This window comes from Myotis daubentonii, chromosome 10, assembly GCF_963259705.1.
Source record: "Myotis daubentonii chromosome 10, mMyoDau2.1, whole genome shotgun sequence".
Lineage (NCBI taxonomy): Eukaryota > Metazoa > Chordata > Mammalia > Chiroptera > Vespertilionidae > Myotis > Myotis daubentonii.
In genome coordinates this window covers 1591727-1600653 of record NC_081849.1, presented here as the reverse complement: position 1 = coordinate 1600653, position 8927 = coordinate 1591727, and positions in this window count along the sequence as shown.

Here is an 8927-nt window from a genome sequence, read left to right as displayed (position 1 = left end):
ACCTCAAGTACACGTAAATAGATTCTTACTACATTTACTGTCCTATTCAATCACGGAGGTTTCCAGTGGAAAGCAGTGAAATGACGTAAATACTGGTAATATTTACAACTCCGGGTACTTCCGGTGGCGTTTTCACGGGACTGTGCTTTCAAATATTAAGAGTTCATGTGTACAAAGCTCAGAATATGTGTCCAAATCCTTCGAATGACGAGAATATTGTTTCTGTTTACAATTAAGGAGGATTGGCTTTGGCGTTTTTTTGTGTGAATCAGTTAAAATGGTGACGATTCCGGTAAATACTTCTAAGCAAACTGTCTAATTCTGGTAAAACTGTTACAATACACAATGTTAGTTACCAGAAATGATTAAGAATGTGTGAGAAACACCTCAAGTACACGTAAATATATTCTTACTTCATTTACTGTCCTATTCAATCACGGAGGTTTCCAGTGGAAAGCTGTGAAATGACGAAAATACTGGTAATATTTACAACTCCAGGTACTTCCGGTGGAGTTTTCACGGGAATGTGCTTTGAAATATTAAGAGTTCATGCTTACAGAGCTCAGAATTGGTGTCTAAAGCCTTGGAATGACGAGAATAGTGTTTCTGTTTACAATTAAGGAGGATTGGCTTTGGCGTCTTTTTGGTTGAATCAGTTAAAATGGTGACGATTCCGGTAAATAATTCTAAGCAAACTGTCTAATTGTGGTAAAACTGTTAAAATACACAATGATAGTTCCCAGAAATGATTAAGAACGTGTAAGAAACACCTCAAGTACACGTAAATAGATTCTTACTACATTTACTGTCCTATTCAATCACGGAGGTTTCCAGTGGAAAGCTGTGAAATGACGAAAATACTGGTAATATTTACAACTCCGGGTACTTCCGGTGGCGTTTTCACGGGACTGTGCTTTGAAATATTAAGAGTTCATGCTTACAGAGCTCAGAATTGGTGCCTAAAGCCTTGGAATGACGAGAATAGTGTTTCTGTTTACAATTAAGGAGGATTGGCTTTGGCGTTTTTTTGTGTGAATCAGTTAAAATGGTGACGATTCCGGTAAATAATTCTAAGCAAACTGTCTAATTGTGGTAAAACTGTTAAAATACACAATGATAGTTCCCAGAAATGATTAAGAACGTGTAAGAAACACCTCAAGTACACGTAAATAGATTCTTACTACATTTACTGGCCTATTCAATCACCGAGGTTTCCAGTGGAAAGCTGTGAAATGACGAAAATACTGGTAATATTTACAACTCCAGGTACTTCCGGTGGCGTTTTCACGGGACTGTGCTTTGAAATATTAAGAGTTCATGCTTACAGAGCTCAGAATTGGTGTCTAAAGCCTTGGAATGACAAGAATAGTGTTTCTGTTTACAATTAAGGAGGATTGGCTTTGGCGTTTTTTTGTGTGAATCAGTTAAAATGGTGACGATTCCGGTAAATAATTCTAAGCAAACTGTCTAATTGTGGTAAAACTGTTAAAATACACAATGATAGTTCCCAGAAATGATTAAGAACGTGTAAGATACACCTCAAGTACACGTAAATAGATTCCTACTACATTTACTGTCCTATTCAATCACGGAGGTTTCCAGTGGAAAGCTGTGAAATGACGCAAATACTGGTAATATTTACATCTCCAGGTACTTCCGGTGGCGTTTTCACGGGACTGTGCTTTGACATCTTTAGACTTCATGCTTACAGAGCTCAGAATTGGTGTCTAAAGCCTTGGAATGACGAGAATAGTGTTTCTGTTTACAATTAAGGAGGATTGGCTTTGGCGTTTTTTTGTGTGAATCTGTTAAAATGGTGACGAATCCGGTAAATAATTCTAAGCAAACTGTCTAATTGTGGTAAAACTGTTAAAATACACAATGATAGTTCCCAGAAATGATTAAGAACGTGTAAGAAACACCTCAAGTACACGTAAATAGATTCTGACTACATTTACTGTCCTATTCAATCACGGAGGTTTCCAGTGGAAAGCTGTGAAATGACGCAAATACTGGTAATATTTACAACTCCAGGTAATTCCGGTGGCGTTTTCACGGGACTGTGCTTTCAAATATTAAGAGTTCATGCGTACAAAGCTCAGAATATGTGTCCAAATCCTTCGAATGACGAGAATATTGTTTCTGTTTACAATTAAGGAGGATTGGCTTTGGCGTTTTTTTGTGTGAATCAGTTAAAATGGTGACGATTCCGGTAAATACTTCTAAGCAAACTGTCTAATTCTGGTAAAACTGTTACAATACACAATGTTAGTTACCAGAAATGATTAAGAACGTGTGAGAAACACCTCAAGTACACGTAAATATATTCTTACTACATTTACTGTCGTATTCAATCACGGAGGTTTCCAGAGGAAAACTGTGAAATGACAAAAAAACTTGTAACATTTACAACTCTGGGTACTTCCGGTGGCATTTTCACAGGACTGTGCTTTGAAATATTAAGAGTTCATGCTTACAGGGCTCAGAATTGGTGTCTAAACCCTTGGAATGACGAGAATAGTGTTTCTGTTTACAATTAAGGAGGATTGGCTTTGGAGTTTTTTTGTGTGAATCAGTTAAAATGGTGACGATTCCGGTAAATAATTCTAAGCAAACTGTCTAATTGTGGTAAAACTGTTAAAATACACAATCATAGTTCCCAGAAATGATTAAGAACGTGTAAGAAACACCTCAAGTACTCGTAAATAGATTCTTACTACATTTACTGTCCTATTCTATCACGGAGGTTTCCAGTGGAAAGCTGTGAAATGACTCAAATACTGGTAATATTTACATCTCCGGGTACTTCCGGTGGCGTTTTCACGGCACTGTGCTTTGAAATATTAAGAGTTCATGCTTACAGAGCTCAGAATTGGTCTCGAAAGCCTAGGAATGACGAGAATAGTGTTTCTGTTTACAATTAAGGAGGATTGGCTTTGGCGTTTTTTTGTGTGAATCAGTTAAAATGGTGACGATTCCGGTAAATACTTCTAAGCAAACTGTCTAATTCTGGTAAAACTGTTACAATACACAATGTTAGTTACCAGAAATGATTAAGAACGTGTGAGAAACACCTCAAGTACACGTAAATATATTCTTACTTCATTTACTATCGTATTCAATCACGGAGGTTTCCAGAGGAAAACTGTGAAATGACAAAAATACTTGTAACATTTACAACTCTGGGTACTTCCGGTGGCATTTTCACGGGACTGTGCTTTGAAATATTAAGAGTTCATGCTTACAGGGCTCAGAATTGGTGTCTAAACCCTTGGAATGATGAGAATAGTGTTTCTGTTTACAATTAAGGAGTATTGGCTTTGGCGTTTTTTTGTGTGAATCAGTTAAAATGGTGAGGATTCCAATCAATACTTCTAAGCAAACTGTCTAATTGTGGTAAAACTGTTAAAATACACAATGATAGTTCCCAGAAATGATTAAGAACGTGTAAGAAACACCTCAAGTACACGTAAATAGATTCTTACTACATTTACTGTCCTATTCAATCACGGAGGTTTCCAGTGGAAAGCTGTGAAATGACGCAAATACTGGTAATATTTACATCTCCGGGTACTTCCGGTGGCGTTTTCACGGGACTGTGCTTTGAAATATTAAGAGTTCATGCTTACAGAGCTCAGAATTGGTCTCGAAAGCCTAGGAATGACGAGAATAGTGTTTCTGTTTACAATTAAGGAGGATTGGCTTTGGCGTTTTTTTGTGTGAATCAGTTAAAATGGTGAGGATTCCAATCAATACTTCTAAGCAAAATGTCTAATTGTGGTAAAACTGTTAAAATACACAATGATAGTTCCCAGAAATGATTAAGAACGTGTAAGAAACACCTCAAGTACACGTAAATAGATTCTTACTACATTTACTGTCCTATTCAATCACGGAGGTTTCCAGTGGAAAGCAGTGAAATGACGTAAATACTGGTAATATTTACAACTCCGGGTACTTCCGGTGGCGTTTTCACGGGACTGTGCTTTCAAATATTAAGAGTTCATGTGTACAAAGCTCAGAATATGTGTCCAAATCCTTCGAATGACGAGAATATTGTTTCTGTTTACAATTAAGGAGGATTGGCTTTGGCGTTTTTTTGTGTGAATCAGTTAAAATGGTGACGATTCCGGTAAATACTTCTAAGCAAACTGTCTAATTCTGGTAAAACTGTTACAATACACAATGTTAGTTACCAGAAATGATTAAGAACGTGTGAGAAACACCTCAAGTACACGTAAATATATTCTTACTTCATTTACTGTCCTATTCAATCACGGAGGTTTCCAGTGGAAAGCTGTGAAATGACGAAAATACTGGTAATATTTACAACTCCAGGTACTTCCGGTGGAGTTTTCACGGGAATGTGCTTTGAAATATTAAGAGTTCATGCTTACAGAGCTCAGAATTGGTGTCTAAAGCCTTGGAATGACGAGAATAGTGTTTCTGTTTACAATTAAGGAGGATTGGCTTTGGCGTCTTTTTGGTTGAATCAGTTAAAATGGTGACGATTCCGGTAAATAATTCTAAGCAAACTGTCTAATTGTGGTAAAACTGTTAAAATACACAATGATAGTTCCCAGAAATGATTAAGAACGTGTAAGAAACACCTCAAGTACACGTAAATAGATTCTTACTACATTTACTGTCCTATTCAATCACGGAGGTTTCCAGTGGAAAGCTGTGAAATGACGAAAATACTGGTAATATTTACGTCTCCGGGTACTTCCGGTGGCGTTTTCACGGGACTGTGCTTTGAAATATTAAGAGTTCATGCTTACAGAGCTCAGAATTGGTGTCTAAAGCCTTGGAATGACGAGAATAGTGTTTCTGTTTACAATTAAGGAGGATTGGCTTTGGCGTTTTTTTGTGTGAATCAGTTAAAATGGTGACGATTCCGGTAAATAATTCTAAGCAAACTGTCTAATTGTGGTAAAACTGTTAAAATACACAATGATAGTACCCAGAAATGATTAAGAACGTGTAAGAAACACCTCAAGTACACGTAAATAGATTCTTACTACATTTACTGTCCTATTCAATCACGGAGGTTTCCAGTGGAAAGCTGTGAAATGACGCAAATACTGGTAATATTTACATCTCCAGGTACTTCCGGTGGCGTTTTCACGGGACTGTGCTTTGACATCTTTAGACTTCATGCTTACAGAGCTCAGAATTGGTGTCTAAAGCCTTGGAATGACGAGAATAGTGTTTCTGTTTACAATTAAGGAGGATTGGCTTTGGCGTTTTTTTGTGTGAATCAGTTAAAATGGTGACGATTCCGGTAAATAATTCTAAGCAAACTGTCTAATTGTGGTAAAACTGTTAAAATACACAATGATAGTTCCCAGAAATGATTAAGAACGTGTAAGAAACACCTCATGTACACGTAATTAGATTCTTACTACATTTACTGTCCTATTCAATCACGGAGGTTTCCAGTGGAAAGCTGTGAAATGACGTAAATACTGGTAATATTTACAACTCCGGGTACTTCCGGTGGCGTTTTCACGGGACTGTGCTTTCAAATATTAAGAGTTCATGCGTACAAAGCTCAGAATATGTGTCCAAATCCTTCGAATGACGAGAATTTTGTTTCTGTTTACAATTAAGGAGGATTGGCTTTGGCGTTTTTTTGTGTGAATCAGTTAAAATGGTGACGATTCCAGTAAATACTTCTAAGCAAACTGTCTAATTCTGGTAAAACTGTTACAATACACAATGTTAGTTACCAGAAATGATTAAGAACGTGTGAGAAACACCTCAAGTACACGTAAATATATTCTTACTTCATTTACTATCGTATTCAATCACGGAGGTTTCCAGAGGAAAACTGTGAAATGACAAAAATACTTGTAACATTTACAACTCTGGGTACTTCCGGTGGCATTTTCACGGGACTGTGCTTTGAAATATTAAGAGTTCATGCTTACAGGGCTCAGAATTGGTGTCTAAACCCTTGGAATGATGAGAATAGTGTTTCTGTTTACAATTAAGGAGTATTGGCTTTGGCGTTTTTTTGTGTGAATCAGTTAAAATGGTGAGGATTCCAATCAATACTTCTAAGCAAACTGTCTAATTGTGGTAAAACTGTTAAAATACACAATGATAGTTCCCAGAAATGATTAAGAACGTGTAAGAAACACCTCAAGTACACGTAAATAGATTCTTACTACATTTACTGTCCTATTCAATCACGGAGGTTTCCAGTGGAAAGCTGTGAAATGACGAAAATACTGGTAATATTTACAACTCCAGGTACTTCCGGTGGCGTTTTCACGGGAATGTGCTTTGAAATATTAAGAGTTCATGCTTACAGAGCTCAGAATTGGTGTCTAAAGCCTTGGAATGACGAGAATAGTGTTTCTGTTTACAATTAAGGAGGATTGGCTTTGGCGTTTTTTTGGTTGAATCAGTTAAAATGGTGACGATTCCGGTAAATAATTCTAAGCAAACTGTCTAATTGTGGTAAAACTGTTAAAATACACAATGATAGTTCCCAGAAATGATTAAGAACGTGTAAGAAACACCTCAAGTACACGTAAATAGATTCTTACTACATTTACTGTCCTATTCAATCACGGAGGTTTCCAGTGGAAAGCTGTGAAATGACGAAAATACTGGTAATATTTACGTCTCCGGGTACTTCCGGTGGCGTTTTCACGGGACTGTGCTTTGAAATATTAAGAGTTCATGCTTACAGAGCTCAGAATTGGTGTCTAAAGCCTTGGAATGACGAGAATAGTGTTTCTGTTTACAATTAAGGAGGATTGGCTTTGGCGTTTTTTTGTGTGAATCAGTTAAAATGGTGACGATTCCGGTAAATAATTCTAAGCAAACTGTCTAATTGTGGTAAAACTGTTAAAATACACAATGATAGTACCCAGAAATGATTAAGAACGTGTAAGAAACACCTCAAGTACACGTAAATAGATTCTTACTACATTTATTGTCCTATTCAATCACGGAGGTTTCCAGTGGAAAGCTGTGAAATGACGCAAATACTGGTAATATTTACATCTCCAGGTACTTCCGGTGGCGTTTTCACGGGACTGTGCTTTGACATCTTTAGACTTCATGCTTACAGAGCTCAGAATTGGTGTCTAAAGCCTTGGAATGACGAGAATAGTGTTTCTGTTTACAATTAAGGAGGATTGGCTTTGGCGTTTTTTTGTGTGAATCAGTTAAAATGGTGACGATTCCGGTAAATAATTCTAAGCAAACTGTCTAATTGTGGTAAAACTGTTAAAATACACAATGATAGTTCCCAGAAATGATTAAAAACGTGTAAGAAACACCTCAAGTACACGTAATTAGATTCTTACTACATTTACTGTCCTATTCAATCACGGAGGTTTCCAGTTGAAAGCTGTGGAATGACGAAAATACTGTTAATATTTACAACTGCGGGTACTTCCGGTGGCGTTTTCACGGGACTGTGCTTTCAAATATTAAGAGTTCATGCGTACAAAGCTCAGAATATGTGTCCAAATCCTTCGAATGACGAGAATTTTGTTTCTGTTTACAATTAAGGAGGATTGGCTTTGGCGTTTTTTTGTGTGAATCAGTTAAAATGGTGACGATTCCAGTAAATACTTCTAAGCAAACTGTCTAATTCTGGTAAAACTCCTACAATACACAATGTTAGTTCCCAGAAATGATTAAGAACGTGTGAGAAACACCTCAAGTACACGTAATTAGATTCTTACTACATTTACTGTCCTATTCAATCACGGAGGTTTTCAGAGGAAAACTGTGAAATGAAAAAAATACTTGTAACATTTACAACTCTGGGTACTTCCGGTGGCATTTTCACGGGACTGTGCTTTGAAATATTAAGAGTTTATGCTTACATGGCTCAGAATTGGTGTCTAAACCCTTGGAATGACGAGAATAGTGTTTCTGTTTACAATTAAGGAGGATTGGCTTTGGCGATTTTTTGTGTGAATCAGTTAAAATGGTGAGGATTCCAATCAATACTTCTAAGCAAACTGTCTAATTGTGGTAAAACTGTTAAAATACACAATGATAGTTCCCAGAAATTATTAAGAACATGTAAGAAACACCTCAAGTACACGTAAATAGATTCTTACTACATTTACTGTCCTATTCAATCACGGAAGTTTCCAGTGGAAAGCTGTGAAATGACGAAAATATTGGTAATATTTACAACTCCGGGTACTTCCGGTGGCGTTTTCACGGGACTGTGCTTTTAAATATTAAGAGTTCATGCTTACAGAGCTCAGAATTGGTGCCTAAAGCCTTGGAATGACGAGAATAGTGTTTCTGTTTACAATTAAGGAGGATTGGCTTTGGCGTTTTTTTGGTTGAATCAGGTAAAATGGTGACGATTCCGGTAAATAATTCTAAGCAAACAGTCTAATTGTGGTAAAACTGTTAAAATACACAATGATAGTTCCCAGAAATGATTAAGAACGTGTAAGAAACACCTCAAGTACACGTAAATAGATTCTTACTACATTTACTGTCCTATTCAATCACGGAGGTTTCCAGTGGAAAGCTGTGAAATGACGCAAATTCTGGTAATATTTACAACTCCAGGTAATTCCGGTGGCGTTTTCACGGGACTGTGCTTTCAAATATTAAGAGTTCATGCGTACAAAGCTCAGAATATGTGTCCAAATCCTTCGAATGACGAGAATTTTGTTTCTGTTTACAATTAAGGAGGATTGGCTTTGGCGTTTTTTTGTGTGAATCAGTTAAAATGGTGACGATTCCAGTAAATACTTCTAAGCAAACTGTCTAATTCTGGTAAAACTCTTACAATACACAATGTTAGTTCCCAGAAATGATTAAGAACGTGTGAGAAACACCTCAAGTACACGTAATTAGATTCTTACTACATTTACTGTCCTATTCAATCACGGAGGTTTTCAGAGGAAAACTGTGAAATGACAAAAATACTT